At 45.8% G+C, this 18,911-nt stretch overlaps 1 long non-coding RNA gene and 1 other non-coding gene across 2 annotated transcripts; both read right to left on the reverse strand.

Moving 5' to 3' along the window:
• Positions 1-6,934: 6,934 nt before the first annotated feature.
• On the reverse strand, positions 6,935-18,775 carry LOC128848037 (uncharacterized). Its single transcript, XR_008446968.1, has 2 exons — positions 18,605-18,775; positions 6,935-8,603 (listed from the first exon to the last, which is right to left on the reverse strand). It is a non-coding gene; the product is annotated as an uncharacterized LOC128848037 (long non-coding RNA).
• TRNAT-CGU (transfer RNA threonine (anticodon CGU)) lies at positions 18,550-18,621 on the reverse strand. The gene has a single exon. It is a non-coding gene; the product is annotated as a tRNA-Thr (tRNA).
• Positions 18,776-18,911: the final 136 nt, after the last annotated feature.

Raw genomic sequence — 18,911 nt, forward strand, 5'->3', positions numbered from 1 at the left:
AAAAAAAAAACCATCATCATCATTTGGTCAGTTAGGGTTTGCACAAGACAGGAAACGGACAGTCACAGCTTCGAAGGTTTTCCCCTAAGTCATTATGCCTTCTTGTTTCCAGTAATTTTCCTCTTTTTTTTTCTCTCTCTCTCTCTCCATTCGCTTCCATTTGAGCAATCCAAATCGGATTTTTTCCCCCTCTAAACTAAGGGACAGAGAGGCCCCCTAGTGGATTTCTCAGCTGCTACCGTCTAGAGCTGTAGTTTTCAACCTAGGGTACTGCAGAGGTCTTCGGGGGGAACATCAACTCATCTAGATATTTCCTAGTTTTACAAGAAGCTACATAAAAGCACTAGCGAAGTCAGGACAAACTAAAAGTTCCTACAAAGACTTGATACGGCTCTATAAACTATACCGTGAAGTGTAAGTGCAATATTTATATTCCAATTGACTTTATGATTTGGTAAAAATGAGAAAGGTCGCAATTTGTCAGTACTCGTGCGTGACCCGTTTGCATTTTTATGTCTGATTTTGTAAGCAAGTAGTTTTTAAGTGAGGTGAAACTTGGGGTACACAAGACAAATCAGGCTCATGCAAGGGCTACAGCAGTCAGTTGCAAGCCACTGAACTAGAGCTCATGAAGCACTGCCAGTGAAGTGGCAGGGGGGTTACTTGAGTGTCAGCCACATTTTCAAGAGGCCACGGATTTTAGTGATACTTCAATTTTTTCAGGGGCTTGGATTGCGAGAGCGTGGGCCTGATTTTCAGAGGGGGTGGGGTGGAACGGAATGAATAGGATTTGTGGTTGCTCAGCTATTCTGAAAATCAAAGCCAAGGTCTCAAAGTTAGGCAGTCAGAAATCAGTACTCATGACTCAAAATCATGGCCCACATCTGCTGCAATGAGTAGGTGCTATAGAGTGAGGGCCATATAAATCCATTCAGATTGGAGCTGTGTACCTGTTGTTTATCCAGTCCAATCCAATCTGACTTCAGTGAGGCCAGAATCTGAGAACTGATGTTCTTCCTGAAGGCTAATATTTTACTGGATATCTGTGTATGGTACCTGAACCTTGTGCTTGGATGCGTTCTACTTCTACGTGGCTGCCTTTATACTTGCATATAAGAGTTCTCTTATCTAGTTTTCTGTCTTTATTTTAATCTGCATATCTATTAGTCCTGTGCACTTTCTTAGGTGGCTGTATTAATATTTGTGTAGGGGTTTTCACCTAGGTTGTATGCTAATATTAGCTATTTATGGGGGTAAGATCATGTGAAATTTCATATTCTATGGTACTTCGACTTTCCAGGGACTATAACACTGATTTGATCTCACATCTGTCGGGGCCTCCGATATGTCGCCCTAAAGCATTTACGTGTGTGTGTGATTCAGGAAGACATGGCATATTCCCGTTTCCTATTTATTGCGTTATTCACTCAGGTTAGGGCAATACAGGAAAGGGGAGTATCCCAGATGACCTAATAGGTCTTCTTCATCTCTGGACTCTGCAATTCTGCAATAAAGCCACATTGATTGTATTGTCAGAGCTACCATCTAATTCTAACCTCATCATGATCATGAAGCAGAATCAGCAGCTGAAAACCAGGGACTGCTGATTCATTCCTCTCCTACTCCAGTCACATCTATTGCTACTCACTGTACATTTCTTGTTCAACGACTGCAGACTTGCATTGGTGTAGGGAATGACCATGGTGGCTGTGCAGAGGGCCTAAAGACAGAGCATTGGATGGGCCTAGAGACAGAGCAAAAGTTCCGTACAGCCCCAGTAAGAAATTTGAGAGAGAAACAGGCCAGTGCTTTCAACTTACTCACTCACTCATTCAGGGGGCTTTACAGCCAGCATAAAATACATCCAAGTTTTCGTTTAAAAAGAAACAATTTTAAGTAAAACAGAAAATTATTTAATTGCCCCAAGATCCCACTTAAAAAATATTTCACATGCCCAGTTGTTATAGACCTGTTTTACAGAAATCCTGAACAGCGTAAACGCCACTTGAATTCAAAGGGAGCTGTAGGCGCTCAACACCTGTGAAAATTTGGCCTTATGTTTGTATTGCAAAAAGAAACAAAAAAGGAAAATCTTCCAAATGTAGAGTACTTTTTCTGTGCACATGCGTACACACAGTAACTTGCCTTACATTTATGCATGGCAAGATGACATACACAAGATGGGTACACAACTGTCCAGTGCGATTTTAGTTGTAGAATCAATTACTCCCACACTATCTCCTTAGGAGAAATATATCAAGGGACGTTTGTATCTTAGTTTTCATGGGAAACAGTAGCTTGAAGACTTAAGACTTGATTGCTCTGGGCCTGATTAGAACTAGCTCTTGCATCTGATCCTATGATTGTCATCATCTTTAATGGTCTTTGTATTACGTGGGTCCAATCCTTCTCCCATAGGATATGAATAAATCCTGTTGACTACAATGGGAGTTACTCATACTCAACAGGGTGAGATGAGGGCCCCAGACAAGCCTGTAAATACATCAGGAAGAGAAAGGAAAGGAGGGCAGTGCATCTAAATACATCAGAAATGACTTAGACAATCAGAGTATAAGTGACATGTTACTTTGGATGCTGTAGTCTTAGTTGGTTAGAAAGTCCATGTGTCTTGTAGTAATGGGACATGGAGGAGGTCAGACACTATGGTGATGAGATAGATAGATAGATAGATTTCATAGAATTTCTGGAGAAGTAGCTATTGTGAAATGTCATTTTGTGCCAGTTTGGGATGTGCCGTGTTTTAAATTATATAGAGGCCACTACTAAGGGCAACACAAAGAGTGATCATTTATTTGTTAAATTTTAGTGCTGAGTGGAAGCTGCCCAAACATCTCCAAACCACAAAGCGAGGTAAACAATTTGACATATATGTAATAAAAACAGCACTTAGCATTTCTCTAGGATTTTTCCTCCAAAGACCTCAAAGTGCTTTGTAGAGGTGAATATTTTATTCACGGGGAAACTGAGGTGCAGAACAGTTAACTGATTTGCCAAGGTCACTCAACAATAGCAGAGTGAGGAAAAGAACCCAGATCTTCCAGTTGCTAATCCCGTGCTCTTGCTGTTCTGCTGCCACTCCCAAGTAATATGCAAACCAAATAATCATCTACGGAGAATAAAGTTATTATGTTCCCTGGTTAGAAGGTTGCTGAATGTTTAGAATCAGGGAGTATGCAAAATAAATAAGGGATCACAGGCTAAAAGGCTCAAGACAAAACTGTATGGAAAGTATTGAGATAACATATATTAAAGGTAGATGTTAAACTGATGCAGTTGCTGGTCATGTGTGATGATAACATAGAGATAATCACATCATCACTACAGAATAACGCAATTCTCATATAAAGATTTGCACATACTGTTCAAGGTACTAAAGCTCTCTCCCTGAGTGATGTGGTGATGACCCAGAAATTATTTTTCATGAAGGAATAACACTGATAACATTTGATTTAAAGTGATAAGATCATTACCGTGTTTACAGAGATCACAGGGTAGCCTGTGCTGTTCATTCATTATTTTACCATACTTGGTTTTTCTATAGTATATTCTTCTTGCTCCTTTTGGCCAGTTCCATTAACAGCAGCTCAGACAGAAAGATTGCTGCATTTCTTACTTGTGGTAAGCCCTAAAAACTCAAAGCTAAGAATATGTAAAAACAGGAAGAGAGAACAAGACAGGAATAGAACATTTGCTACCTCTCATATGCATAAGAGAGAAGGGAGATACTTCTCCCAAATTAACATGATCACATATTGCTTGGCTGGAGCATCCCTGAAACAGCTGTTTAATTTCCTATTTTCAGCACCATGCGTGTTGATTCAGGTCCTGATCTTGTTCCCAATGGAGTTGAGGTCAAGCTCCTATGAATTTCAATAGGAGCAGGACGGGGCATTTATTCAGGATTTTTGCACAGCATAAGTTCCTACACTGTAGCCTGATCCTTTATGAGGTACTCTCAACTTCCAAACAGCCTGTTCTTGCTCTCACAGAAGGCAGTGGCAAAACTTCAGTGGGAGCAGGTTGAGTTGCACTGAAGCCAAAGTCTTCACCTTCACCCACAGATCAGAGCTTTGGACTTCACCACATCTTCACAGAGTGGGCCTTCCCCACACAAATACCTGCTGGCTGTGCTCCAAGGAGTAGGGAATCAGGGACTGCAGCTCCGTTCTGGATGGGGGTTATGAAAAGGATTAACTCTGCATTCAGTTCCGATGTAATCACAACTGTATCAAGTTGTAACACATCACAATTTTCACAACTCTAAAAATAAATGTAAGCAGTTTGTTAGAACCAGTTTAGCAGCCAAAGGGCTAATATATTAATAACGTTAGACTAACAATGGCACGGAACAATAACCAGGGAACAATGGATTAACTCACTACTGAAAATAGCCAAGTTTAAAAAAAAAACAACACCTAATTTTTACAAGATCCAAGAACCAGCTGCGGCAGCCCTTTTTTGGTATCTCCAGAGATGTTAGTTACTCCCCTCTACATTTCATAGAGGATATGTCAGCCATTCCAAATTACTCCAGATTCACACCAGAGGTCAGAATGTGACTCATGGGCTTGAATGGGAGAATTCTCTGAGTAATAAGGGTTTGCATCCAGACAACCGTGTTTTTAACTTTCCTTGGCGTCGTATCTCTTTTTTATCTTTCTTCTTCTTTGCTCTGTTGTTACGTTTCACCTTCCCATGTAGTGCGCCTCGTTCTGCTCTTACGTAGACCCTGGGTGAATCAGGAATAATACTGAAGTCAATAGAGCGGGTTGCACTAATGTATAACAGGACTGACATCAGGACCAGTATCTTTGACTGTAGGCACACTATGTACAACCCTTCAGTTAATTTTTAATAAAGCACCTTTCATCTATAGCTCTCAAAGCACTTTACAAAGGAGGGCAGTACCAATATCCTCATTCTACAGATGGGGAAACTGAGGTACAGACAGGTGAAGAGATTTGGTCACAGCTAGCCAGCGGAGACAAGAATATAACCCAAGTCTCCCGAGTCCCATTACAGAACTCTATCCACTGGGCAACACTCTCTCTCAGGTCGCTCATCTGGGTTTGCACCTTTGGACTTGATTCTGCTACCCTTACTCATACTGACTAGCCCCTCACTTTGAGAGTAGGCCCATTGATTTCTGCTGAAATTCACAGAGTGTGGTCCTAGGGTGGCACAAATAAGCCCAAAGAAACAAAGCCAGGTTTTCTCATCTGGCTGAAAGCTGGGATTTAGGGTGTTTTACTCCCCAGGGCTACTTTGCCAAATCCCAGCCTATATATGTAAGTGGGTAAAACTGAATTAATTCGTTACTGAAAGAGACGAAATTCAGCTGCCAGTGGACCAACCTGCAAAGATATTGTGCTCACGTGAGTGTGACTGAACTTGGTGGTCATTAGATGAAAGTATGAGACCATAACAGATAGACAGAATCACATTTTTTTGGTCAGACTAGTATATAATGGCAAATTTAACACAACAATGCTGAGCCTGCAGACATAGTGACTAGCCCTGGGTGCATTTCACGAAGGACATCCATTGTTTCTATGGTATGAATAGATGTTTCTCCAAAGGGCCAGATCCCCACCTCAGTTACACCATGTAAGGCCACAATTCTATTCCCATTGACCTCAATGGTGCAGGAATGGGCCCTAAATGTGGAGTAAGTCCACTAAAAGTCACTGTAGAATAGACCAAAATCTGCCCCAGACACTATGATTTGGGCCTGATTTTCAGAATCGCTGAGTACTCCCACCACTCCAGAAGGGAAGGGGAACCAAAGCATTAACTAGCAATGATTAACCTTAGAAATAATGGTTTCCTTTTCAAACACAGAGCTGTGCCTCTTCTTAGTATAATGACCTCTGCTCCAATTGCATCTATTAAAGACAATTCCTGGGGGAGACAGCTACATGTAACCCAGATGTTACAACTGTGGAAACAGCAATCACGGGTACAGTGGTGTCATGGGCAGTTTAAATTCTTACTGTCTGAACAAGAAGTTACGTATATAAATAATGGGTGCGTTTGTGGGAGCAGCTGTCAATGGGGAAATCCCCTTATCCTACCATAATCCTACATTCCATAACCCCTGGCAATTAAACAAACGTTATTTACGCTGCTGCTTCCTCCATGGGGGACCTTCAGTCCATGCAATCCTTCCTCAGTCTTTTCAAGTTTCAATCTCAAAATATGTTGCAAGTGTTCTCTATTTGGGAACTTGGAAGTGTGATGATGTTAAACCCTGGTTGATGAAGGGCAGGAATTAGGGGATTTAGCTCAACTAGGGTCTAACAAGAAATGGGCTCTGAAGTAGCAGGTGAGAATTTGTTTGCACAGCAGAAATCTTGCATTGGCTCCAAGAGATTTAAGTGTCTGCTGAGGGGGAGAGGTGTGCACAGGACAATCTATGAACAATGCTTATTTGGCCTTTGTTACTATAGTACCTGAACACTTCATAAACTTTCATGTATTTATTCTCATCACATACACTGGGAGTCAGAAACTGCTATGTTCTAAACCTGGCAGGACAGTAATTCCGTGTCTCGTGCCTCAATTTTCTCATCAGTAAAATGGGGACTTGGGCCCCGATCCAATTTCCATTGAAATCAGTGGTGAGAATCCCATTGATTTCAATGGAGTTGGATCGGACCCATAGCCCTTACATACCAAATAAGGCCGCAATCCCACAGGTCATTCCATGCAGTCAGACCCCTGCGTCTGTCGAAGCCTATGGTGCTGTGCACTGACAGAAGGCTTCACCCGGGCAAAACAATTTGCAGGATCGGGGCCAAAGGCTCATCAAACTTTATTGCTGGTGAGAAAAAAAAAATTAAAATCTGGGCGCAACCATAAGCAAATGTTAAACTGAAATGATAAAGGAAATATTATCCAGCTCACTCCATCGTATTTCACATGAAGATTTATGATGCACATTTCAGAGGCAGTAAGGAGACAGACTGTGTGTTCAGACCCTCCCAGCCTTTTCTCCCCATCTGTAAAAAGGGAATATCCTACATGTTCAATGCTGCAGTTTAATATCATTGCCCCAAATCAACCAAGATATTAGTACTATTGGGCCAAAGTCGCTCCTGGTGTCACTGTTAGTACAGGGATGGATTTGGTCCAGTATCCTTTAGATGGTGGAAAACAATACAAACTCTAAAAGTCAGAAAGTTTGTAGTTTATGCGCTTTTTATACTGCTGATGTGGTGCATCACTGGGAATTCTGGATCCTGGCTTTGTCCTCATAATCTTCATGTTGTTTCAGGGGAGCTGTATTGTTTTGTACTGAATGCAAAGGAAATAGTTCTCCATTCAGACATGAGGACTAATAATTTGGAAGCTGTTAGTCATCCCAGGCCTGACTCTGATCTCGTTTACATTGTCTTTGCAGCCATACAATTTCACTGGCTTCTGTGGAGTTATACCCTAATGTACACCTCATGAAAGTAAAAACTATGGTCCTGATCTTGCAAATCCTTACTCACCGGGGTAATCCGTGCTCCCTCCTGTTGTCAACTACTCCTGTGTGCAAAGTTTACAGGACTGGGCCCTGAACCTCTGTTTTTTTCCATTAATTCTACAGTCACAAAGAGGAGTCGGAAGCTTTAACATCCTCTGCGGTAATTCTAATGCTGGCTGAGACCTAGCCTCGGTAACATGGTGGAGTGGAGCTCCTAAAATGTGCAGGCCTGTTGCTGCAGAGGTCAGACGTACTGGTGAGGAGATGAGATTATAAGTAGCCCCTTAGGGGGAACTAAAACATTTGGCATAATTGAAGCTTTGTTACACTCATACCAATTGGAACTTAAACTGGCATCTCGCTGGAGTTCAGCGCAGCAACTGCTGCCATTCAGCGCGAAAAAAATATGTCCAAGCCTATGCAAAGCTGAGGAGGTCAAATTCCAGGGGCTCCCATGGCCTCGTGCGGTGCAAAAGCCAGAGAGATTACTTGCTGAATCGGAGGCTTATTTTGCCTCTCCAGCAGTTGCCATTGTGGTAACAGGAAAACAATACTGCTTCTTAGGAGACAGAGTGTTATTCATTTTATCATTCTTTCCAGCTGCGTCACTGAACCAGAGCAGTTCCCTCCTGCAGAAAAACCCGCAGGAAGGGAAACTCAGCAAGGTGAGCCTCAGAGAGGTTTCCTAGACCCATGCCCATTGGTGGGAGGGGTCTGGAGGGCTGAGGATTTGGTGGACCGACGCCCATAGATCTTGGGGGGTACAGAGAGCAGGGAGCCTACCCCACTTTGTGCTGAAACAAGATCTACCCTGCAGGGACAGCTCCTCTACTCTGGGCAACATCGCCATTGGCCGAGAGGGAGAAGACATTCTTCAGGTTTCCCGGCTTGTCATCCGGGCTGGCTCCACAATCTATGCGGCAGCAGCTCACTGGGCCTTCCTCTTCTTTCTGTCTGTCACCTACACACTCCTCTGATCTGCCAGCCACAGCTCTGTCCCTGAGCCCTTGTCCCGCCCGACTGCAGGGCCAGAAAATGAATCCCCCAACTGCTCTCCCCAGTCCTCATTTGGAAGGTTCCACGCCTGGATTTCCGGCAGATGGTCCAGAGCCTATGGGTAAGGAAGAGAGGAGCATTCACCACTTCAGGTGAGGACTGCAGAGAAGAGGTAGCAGAAGGGATGGGAATTGTCCAGCCCCTGTCTACTAGTGAGCTGGATGGCTCACCCCAGGAATAACTAAGCATGGGTCCCCCAAATCCTTCTTTATATTTAGAGACCAGACTGCGCACCACTGCATTAGTACAATAGGAAACCTTTATATTGCATTAGAACAGTCATATCAAACCTCTATTTGTGCTTCATTAACACAACATCTAACAATCACATACGCCTCTACCCCTATATAACGCTGTCCTCGGGAGCCAAAAAAATCTTACTGCGTTATAGGTGGAACCGCGTTATATCGAACTTGCTTTGATCCGCCAGAGTGCTGCTTTACTGCGTTATATCCGAATTCACGTTATACCGGGTTGCGTTATATCAGGGTAGAGGTGTAGTGCCTTACCTCCAGAAGTATCTCAAAACACATTACAAATGACTGGCTATGGAGAGATCATCTCATTTAGTGAAATGCAGCAACCTCTGGGCCGGAACTCAGCACACAGCAACACTACACAGCAGGTTACCAATGGAATTCCTTTAGTATTTCAGGGAGAATTTGGGTGAGCAAAACATAATTATCCAAATCACAATCCTGCACTGGTATGGAAATGGCTGAGTCGTGCTTTTCTGTCTCTATAGTCTATGTCTCCATGAAACTGGAATTTGTTTAGGAGACACCCACATGCTGGCAAAAACACTATGGGATCCTTAATAAACACAATCATAATAATACCTAGCTAGCACTTTTCATCAGTAGCTCTCAAAGTGCTTTACAAAGGAGATCATTATCAACATCCTCGTTTTACAGGGGAAACTGAGGCACAGGAAGCTGAAGTGACTTGCCCAAGGTCACCCATCAAGACAGTGGCAGAACCAGGAACAGAACACAGGTCTCCTAAGTCCCCATGAAGTGCTCTGTCCATCAAGCCACGTTGCCTCCTTCACAGATGTGATCAGGACCTCAATTTTGCATCTTATCTAAGACTGCCTCCAGCATCACACTGCCCCTAACAGAATGCTGGGCCGCTGACTGAGAGGCAAGAGTGCCACTTATTAATGTCTATTAAAATGCTAATTCGGTAAGAATTGGGGCCTCATTCTGCTAAGTACTTCACACACCCTACACAAAAAGATTGTCCCCCAAGAGCTGAATTATCATCATTACTTCATGCAGCACCTTGGGTTTCTCCCAGGGCTGTCTCTTAGACTCGTTACATGAAAAAGCAGCTATTTCCCCACCCCCACAATATTTTTTTTTTTCAGCAAAAAGTCTTTAACCTGAATTCTGACTTCTTCAAGCACCTTTTTAAAAAAAAATTAAAATAAACCCCAAGCTTCTAAGGCATATTATTCCCAAACACATACTCGCGCCTCCAGCAGAACAAATCAAGTCATTTTAGTTTCTGCTCAGGCCTTCAGCATGCAGACAAAAACATTTTTTATTCATCAGTGGTAAAAGGCTATAGCCATTTGACTTTAAAACACAGACATGCTTAGTTCTGGGCTCTCTTCCAGGAAGTCTGTGTCACCCAGGCTGTAGATCGATATGTTTGTCTGCAAAGTCACCCTTTTGATCTGTAATTTTTCATTTTGACACAAGAAATGCCTCTTGGTCAAACTTCAGTTGGTCTATTAAATTCTAAATCATAATGGAAATGAGAATCACATTGCTGTAACCATGTGATGACTACACAGTTTGGCGTTTACTTATTCTTCTGTTAGTTTGCTCGACTGTATATTTATGATTCCAACAACACTGAAAATACTGTTCCCTGGCTTCATTTAGGATAGTTGCTTTTTTGGGGGGTGGGGGAGAGGGAGAGTGGTCTGGCTTTCTCATAAACCAGCCACTCCACTTTATAGAATAAATCACTCATTGAATTGCTTAAGCGACATGAAATGTTATCACAATTTTTTTATACTGTGCTACGTGAGCATCACGTCAGCCAAGACCTTCCATTTATTGTTTATAAAGGTAGGTTTGGACCCAGAAGCCCCATGCTCCTTAGTCCCTCCCCTTCTCCTAGGGTGACCAGACAGCAAGTGTGAAAAATCGGGATGGGGGCTGGGGGTAATAGGAGCCCATATAAGAAAAAGACCCAAAAATCGGGACTGTCCCTATAAAATCGGGACATCTGGTCACCCTACCTTCTCCCCCATTAGCTCTTACTCATATGAGCAGTCTTATTGGCTCCAGCAGGACTGCTCAAGCCAGGAGTACTGGAACCCATAAGTGTTTGCAGGATCAGACCCATGCATTTATATTTTTCTTCAATGAATGAGTTCAAGATTTTCTCTAACAAAGACAGCTGGTGTTACGTGTAGGGCAGTGCATAATTTGTGCCAGGGCTTAGCTCCGGCACCTCTGGACTTGCAGTTCATAGCCCCGGCACCTCTGGGCTCGGCAGTTCATAGCCCCGGCACTTCTGGGCTTGCTGCATCAGTAATGAAAGTAAAAACATTGCTTGAGCCCTGACACCTCTTTCATTACAAATTACGTACTGGTGTAGGGAGTAGGGAGGAGGCAAAATGGCTGGAAAAAGAGCCCCCTGCCTTTATTAACTGCACCAGCCGTACTGATCAGGCTTTTGGAAACATCATGTTCACACTAGCCATCCACAAAAGCTTAACATAGGTTCTGGTCGAGTCACTCCACATGAATATTACATAATCAGATTTGCATAGCTACTCCCATGCTAACACAGTGCTTCTCAACTGGTGGGTCGCAACCCCGGGAGGGGCTCATGAAAGGTAATGGCGGCGGTGGTTCCCAAGGCATTGAGAATTTTTTTTACAATCTAAGCAAAGGAAGCCTCACTTCCCAAATCTCTGCACACCTTTGCTCTTCAAGGTCAAGTATTTTCTGCCACCCTCTTGAAACACACACACACCAGTTACACAGACATCTTTTTTTTTTTAAATCATCATTACATTTTTTACACTTACTTTTATAACAAATGGAAAGGGGTTGTGAAAATAGTTGACTGAATAAAAGCCGCCAATCTGAATGGGATGAGAAACACTGTACAGGACTGTCGCATCTTACGCACATTTAACATGCGCGATTTCAGCTTTACGCGGTCGGCAAAAAACAAAAAAGGGAAAAATAACAATTTGAATACTGTACCTGTAGTGCAGGCAATTCCACCCGCCATTGAACTCAATGTAATTTTGACTATACGCGGTTTTCGCTTTACGCACTAACCGCGGAACGGAAGCCCCGCGTAAGATGAGACTCACCTGTACTAACACATGGTCAAGATTTCAAGAGGCCGGTGATTTTGAGTGTCTCCATTTTTGGGTGCTCAACCAAGACACCTTAAAGGGGCCAGATTTTTGGAGGGTGCTGAGCACTTTGTGAACATCAGGCCCCTTTAAAGCAACTCAGGTTGGGCACTCAAAAAAGGAAATACCCCAAATCATCAGACGCTTCTGAAAATCTTGCACCCCTAGCCTTCCAGCTGATAGGATCAAAGCATGAGTCTCTTGATTATTTAAAGGGGCATTAAAAATTAGTTAATTCCTCAGATTTAGTTTGCTAAACAAAATTCAGACTTTAAAATCTAATAGATGGAAATTTCATTTTTTTTTAATTCAGTGAATTTTTGGGGTAGGGGGAAAGATGACGGGAGGGGCAAGGTTGGGGGAGGACAGAGGGGAACGTGAACATATCCCAGCTGTGCTGTGAATTCAAACACAAAAACGAAGTGCTAGTGCATCAGAACCAGAAAATGAAACTGACTAGAAACAAAAGTGAAAGTGACCTACGCAGCATCATTCTCTAAAGGGAGAATAATACAGTATAATGTAAGGAAACAGCACCCATGATGAAAAGGAAGTGAGCTTGCCCAATTCTTCCAGCTATGTTTATCTGAAGTATTATTAGTAAAAGAAATTGCTTTTCTCTTTAAATGTGGAGCCAGGCCTCCGTGGTATAAATCAGTGTAGCTCACTTGACTTAAATGGGACTATATTAATTTACATCAGTTGAGGACCTGGCCACGATTTTTAACGGTAGTTGTTACTCTAGACCTCTATAACTTTGGAAATACGTGTTCTACAATTCTGCTAATAGATTCACTGTGTAACGGTGACACGGTATCCCAGATGGATAATGGTGACATTGTATGGGCCAGATTCTCAGGCGCGGAGCACCTGCTACACCTGATGGAAGGATGCGTTCAAGTATCTTAAACTCACCTTTGCCCCCACCTCCCCCTGGCTGGGGCTGTCAGTGCTACATCTCCTTGGAAGCCCAGCACAGAATCTCACTCCAAGAGTCCGGATTCCAAAACCCCTGTGTTAACATTAGACAACACTTCATTCCCCAATAACAGCGTCAATCAAATCCTTTCAGGTGCAACAGATTTCCAGTCTGAGTGCTCAGCTGCAGAAACGCGTCTACACAATGTTTAAAGCAGAACCCTCCCAGGATTAATCCATGGATAGGATTAAAATGATTTTGTTCAGCATTTGCTTGAGGTTTCATTTTGCCCAGCGCGTGACACTGGGAGTTCTGGTTTTCAGAACACTGTGCTGCTCTATCTAGTGGGTCTGGAAATCACATGTTGGAGCTAGCAGGGAGGTGGGCACTTTCATTCAGTCCGATAGCATCATGCAACATAGCAGGGCTCTTTCATTGCATCTGACCTCCCAACACGAGAGGTGCGGTACCAGGGCTCAGGCCTGGCGCAGCTCCAATGCTATGAAGAGTACAAGCATTTCCTTTTGCAGAGTCGGTCTGTTCAAAGGTCAGTAGGATGCCTAATGAACACATCTACCCTTTTTATACCCTGACAGTCCCATCAGTAGCAAAATGCCAGGGACAAAGGCTCTCCACAGTCTGTCTTAACTGCCCAGTGGGGGAGAAAAATCAGATTCACCATCCATCATTTTTGAGTGGTTTTCTTGGAGAATAAAACAGTGTAACACATAGGGCCTGATCCTGTCCCCCCCTACTCATGCTGAGTGGCACTTTTCCAGGCAGAGACCCACTGTATAATGTGGGTGAGTACGTAAGTACTAAGGATGGCAGAATTAGGCTCTTACCAAGCATTGTTAAACGTCTCTTGCATCATAATTCAGTGCAGCTGCTCATTCATTTGTCTTTCACCAAACCTGCTTAGGTTTTCTGACTTATTAAGAAACTGTATTGTTTATTATTTGTATTGTAATAGTGTCAACGGGCCCCCTCATGGATCAGTGCTCCACTGTGCTAGGTGATGTACAAACACATAACTGAAAGATGGTCCCTGCACTAAAAGGCTTACAATTGCTGTGGTTCAGGTTTCATAGAAGAAGAGCTCTATGGTGCTGGGAATGTACTTCGGCTCTGTAGGGATAGTACTGAGATAAGAACCCTGGAGGACTGGCCTGGCGTCAATCAGAGCAGGGGAGGGAGTACAAAGAGCATTGTGTATTAGCATTGTAGTAGAGCTCAGAGACCAATCAGGTCAGAGGCTCATTGTGCTAGCTGCTGCACAAACACATGGTAAATGACAGTCCCTAACTCAAAGAGCTTAGTTTAGTGGAATTGGTAGGTCTGGGTTCTCTTCCCTGCTCTCCTACTCACTACATGGCGGCCATGAGCAGGCCACATCTGGGTCACAGTTTCCCCATGTGTAACATGGGGACAACCTCTGGAGGACTAGTATCCGAAAAGCACTTTGAGATCCTCGGTTGGAAGACACTAGATAAGCACAAATATTAGTAGTAATTTGTTCTACAGGGGCTAAAAACTTGCACTCCAGTTGGTGTAGTTTCCCATACATACCCTCAAGAAATATATCATCCCTCTCTCCATTAACAGGGAACCCTTGTGACATAATCCTTGGAAGAAACGTATGTTTCTCTAATCTCTTAACTAAATTTGTAGGTTTTAAATTTTATCTAGTCCCATGTGCAGGACTGCATTTCTCTCTACCCTTCCCATATTAGAAACGCATTGAATACAGCCCAACGGTCCAATTGTATTTGCAGGATCAGAGCCCAAGATTTTCACCCTACAGGCGAGCTACAAAGAAAACAGCAAATGCCAGGGAGGATCTGTCCAGCTGAGTCTGAACAAACACTGATGAAACTGGACCAGATTAATGCAATAATCATAAACCCTGCATATGTGCAGAGTGTTTTCATCTTCCAAATGCTAGGCAAACATTCCATTCCATTTTTCCTGCCTATGCAGCTGTGAGTTAGAATGTATTATCCCCATTTTACAGCTGGTGAAACTTAGCAGCAAGTAATTGGCTTGTTAAGGCCACAGAGAAAGTCAGCCTCAGAGATGGAATTAGTACTGAAAATGCCTGGCTCTCAGTCTTATGGCCATGTCACACTTTTGTGCAAGAGCTGACTAATCCAATGTCCAGGAATTGCATCTCCTGCCTTTTACACTGAGATTTAAATGACACTTTCTCTGGTTTGATAATATGGTGTCCCTCCGTAACACCTTTTATCCTAAGATTCTAAAGTGCTTTAAACACATGAATTCTTCCAACACATATGTGGGCTAGATAAACGGCATAATACCCATTTAACCTGTGAGTAAATGTGAAGCACAAAACAATTAGGGACAGATTTTCCAAGAGCTCAGCTCTCACCAAGGCACCAGAATAAGTGGCCTTCTCTTTAAAAGAGGTGGCTCAGGTCTTCTGAAGTATCTAACCATTTGTGACTTTGCAATCAAGTAAGGCAGTGGGAGAATCAGGACCAGAGATTCCCAGGCCCAGATCCACAGTTATTTAGGCTGCCTGATTTCCGTGGATATAAATGGAAGTTAGGAGCCTAAATACCTTTGAGGACTGAACCTCACTGCTCTACTCTAACCCCTGGACAACAATGCCTTAAAGCAGTGACTCTCAACTTCATCCATCTCAGACCCCCTAGCTTAGAATTCTGTGTCGCAAATATGTACGTTACACAAAACTGATATAACTGCCTTTGCATCTACATTTATGCAAAGAGTCCGGGAGCCAAATTCAGCACTGGTGTAAGCAAGGGCAACTCCAGCGAACTCTCTGCTTCCCCAAATTTACACCACAATTTGGCTTCCCAATACCGTTTACAGGTGTTATGCGTCGCAACAAACCAAAGCCCCTACACAAGGGTAAAAGCAAGAGGAATTCAATGTTTCGTGCTTACCAAGCAATCCTCCACCTTTCATGCAGCACCAAATATTCCTTTTATTGAAATATTTACACGCACGATTATTAAGCAAAACACACTGCCTCTGTCCTCTTCTCAAATACAGTAGTACGACAAAAATCACTGCAATAAGTGGCGTAAAGGTTTCCTTTCCATATTCTGCTCATCACAACATACTGCTGTGTGTCAGGGAGGGGTCTGAGCTGTAGTTTGGATGAGGAACTGAACTTCCAGCATTGGGGGTGTCTTAGATGCAGGGTTTTAATTCAGACCAATCTCTAACATACATTAGGTGCTTTTGGGTTACAGTTGTTCATTATCCATAAGGAGCGTGCTATCAGTGTCTCTTATCTCTTTATTCATCCTGGATTTGTGTCCACGGCTAAGGGTGTGATGTGGGGCTCTGCAGTTGCCGCTCACTCAGGCCTGGATGGCACAAAGGGATTGCTCCCTTTAATAGAAAGGAGTCACTGTTTCCCTTTCCCCACAGCATCTTCGGTGGTAATTTGGGCTGAGCGCAAAGGAACCTGAGAATTGGACACCTAATCTCCCGAAGCTACAGTGAAAATCCCAGGCTGTCTATACATGCCCAGTGTTAAATAACCATGCTAGTGTTGCCAACTTTCTAATCACACAAAACTAAACACCCTTGCCCCGCCTCCTGCCCCACCACTACCCTGAGACCGGACCCCTACCCCACCCCTTCTCTGAGGCCCTGCCCCCGCTCACTCCTTCCCCCCTCCCTCTGTCACTTGCTTTCCCCCACCCTCACTCAATCGCTCATTTTCACTGGGCTGGAGCAGGGGGTTGGGGTGCGAGGGAGTGAGAGCTCCAGCTGGGGGTGGGGCCAGAAATGAGGGGTTCAGGGTGCAGGAGGGGGCTCCAGGCTGGGAGTTGGGGGGAGGCGAGGGCTCCGTCTGGCAGTGCGGGCTCTAAGGTGGGGCCAGGGATGAGGGGTTTGGGGTGAAGCAGGGGGCTCTGGGTTGGGGCTGAGGGGTTCAGAGTGCGGGAGGGGGGTGGAGGCTCCAGGAGGGAATTTGGGTGCGGGAGGGGGCACAGGGCTGGGGCAGACGAGTCGGGGTTGGCAGCGGGTTGGGGTGTGGGCTCCGGGAGGGAGTTTGGGTGTGGGAGGGGGCTCAGGGCTGAGGCAGGGGGTTGGGGTGTGGGAGGGGGTGAGGGCTCTGGCTGGGGATGCTGGCTCTGGGATGGGACTGGGGATGTGGGGTTTGGGGTGCAGGAGGGGGCTCTGGGCTGGGGCTGAGGGTGCGGGAGGGGGCTCCAAACTTGGGCAGGGGATTGGGGTGCGGGAGGAGGTGTGGGCGGCGCTTACCTCAGGCGGGTCCCAGAAGCGGCCAGTTTGTCCCTCAGCTTCTAGGCAGAGGCGTGGCCAGGCGGCTCTGCACACTGCCTCCGCCCGCAGCTCCACGGCTAACGGGAGCTGCGGAGCCGGCGCTTGGGGTGGGGGCAGTGCGCGGCGCCCCCCAGCCGTCCCTCCGCCTAGGGGCCACAGGGACATGTTGCCGCTTCTGGGGAGCCGTGCAGAGCCAGATAGGGAGCCTGCCAGCCTTGGGCCAACCAGACTTTTAACGGCCTGGTCAGCAGTGCTGACCGGAGCTGGCAGGATCCCTTTTCAAGTGGGTGTTCCAGTTGAACACCGGACACCCGGAAACCCCGCCACATGCATGTCAATTAGGAAGATTAGTAACTAAGAAGATTGAAGTGGGCACAGCAATTTGTTTTAAATACATACAGTTATTATTTGTTTAGTACTCAAGTGGTCTAAGGGCTTAATCAATATCCCGACCGAGACCAGGGCAATGGGTTCTCTGGTTTCAATACCAACCCGCTTCCCCCAAAGTAGGGTTGCCAACCCTCCAGGACTGTCCTGGAGTCTCCAGGACTGAATGATTAATTTTAAATGAACGATTATGTCATCCGACGAAACCTCCAGGAATACATCCAACCCAAACTGGCAACCCTACCCCCAAAGCAAAGCAGAAAACTGGCCAGCTGCAATTTCCGCATGCAATGAAACAGGGGCTGCCCAGCTGTAACCCGGCACAATGCATGACAAATCAATGAGCCCAGCTGCATTCCCAGTGCAAAGACAACTGTCATTCCACCCCCGTCACACACAAACCTGTGCAATGCAGGAAAACCGGCTCCCCGGCTGCAATCCCTCCCCCCGTTGCAATGCAGGAAAACGGGCGGCCAGTCCCCTTGTCTTTCTCGCGGTCTCTCTCAAGCACACCACACGCGACCAATGCAGGAAAACGCCCCCCCCCGGCATCCCTCCCCCTTTGCAACGCTGGAAAACGGGCTCTTCTGTTGCAATTCCCCCCCACCCCCTTTGCAATGCAATGCAGGAAAAGAGGCTGCCCGACTGCTGTCCTCCCAGTACAGTCTCGGCTCCGCTTTGGTAGCTTAGGCTAGGGCCAGAGATCGCTGCTCGGAGGGGTCTACAGAGCACGTGCAATCCCACCCCCTTGCAGCGCTCCTGGCCCCGCAGTCTGGAGGGCCCGTGCGGACCGGTGCACGCTCCTTTGTGCGGCGGCGCCAGGAGAGCCCGCTGCGTGCAGTAGCACCTCCCCGGGGAGGAGCAGGGGGAGGTTACACGGTCCCCTCGGCGCTGCAGCCCGGGCCCCCCTTTGTGTCTCTCACTAAACGGAGCAGAGGCTGAAAAATAAAAAGAGGCTGCACAAGGCGGAGCCAGACTCCCCTTTCCCCAGCAGCCCGGGCGCTCCATTTCCCTTTCAGGCACGGACGGGGTTCGAACCCGCGATCTTCGGTTTACGAGACCGACGCCTTACCACTTGGCCACCGCGCCTGACGGGCTAGCAGCAGGCGAAAGCAGCCAGTGGAAGGCAGCAGCCAACGATCCCGGGCCTGCGTTCCATCCGCCCGGGCCAACGTTCTATTTGCCCTGGTCGCGTTCCCTCCGCGCGGCCCAACGGTCTATGCGCCCGGGCTGCGTTCCATCCGCGTGGCCCAACGGTCTCTCCGCCGCTGCCCGCGCGGAGCACAGCGCCCAGCTGCCCAACCCCCGCAGCTCCAAAGCAGCCACGGATAAACTTTCCGGCCTTATGCATGTAAAACAGCCTGCCGGAGGGGAGGGGA

The sequence above is a fragment of the Malaclemys terrapin genome, chromosome 13 (assembly GCF_027887155.1).
Source record: "Malaclemys terrapin pileata isolate rMalTer1 chromosome 13, rMalTer1.hap1, whole genome shotgun sequence".
Lineage (NCBI taxonomy): Eukaryota > Metazoa > Chordata > Testudines > Emydidae > Malaclemys > Malaclemys terrapin.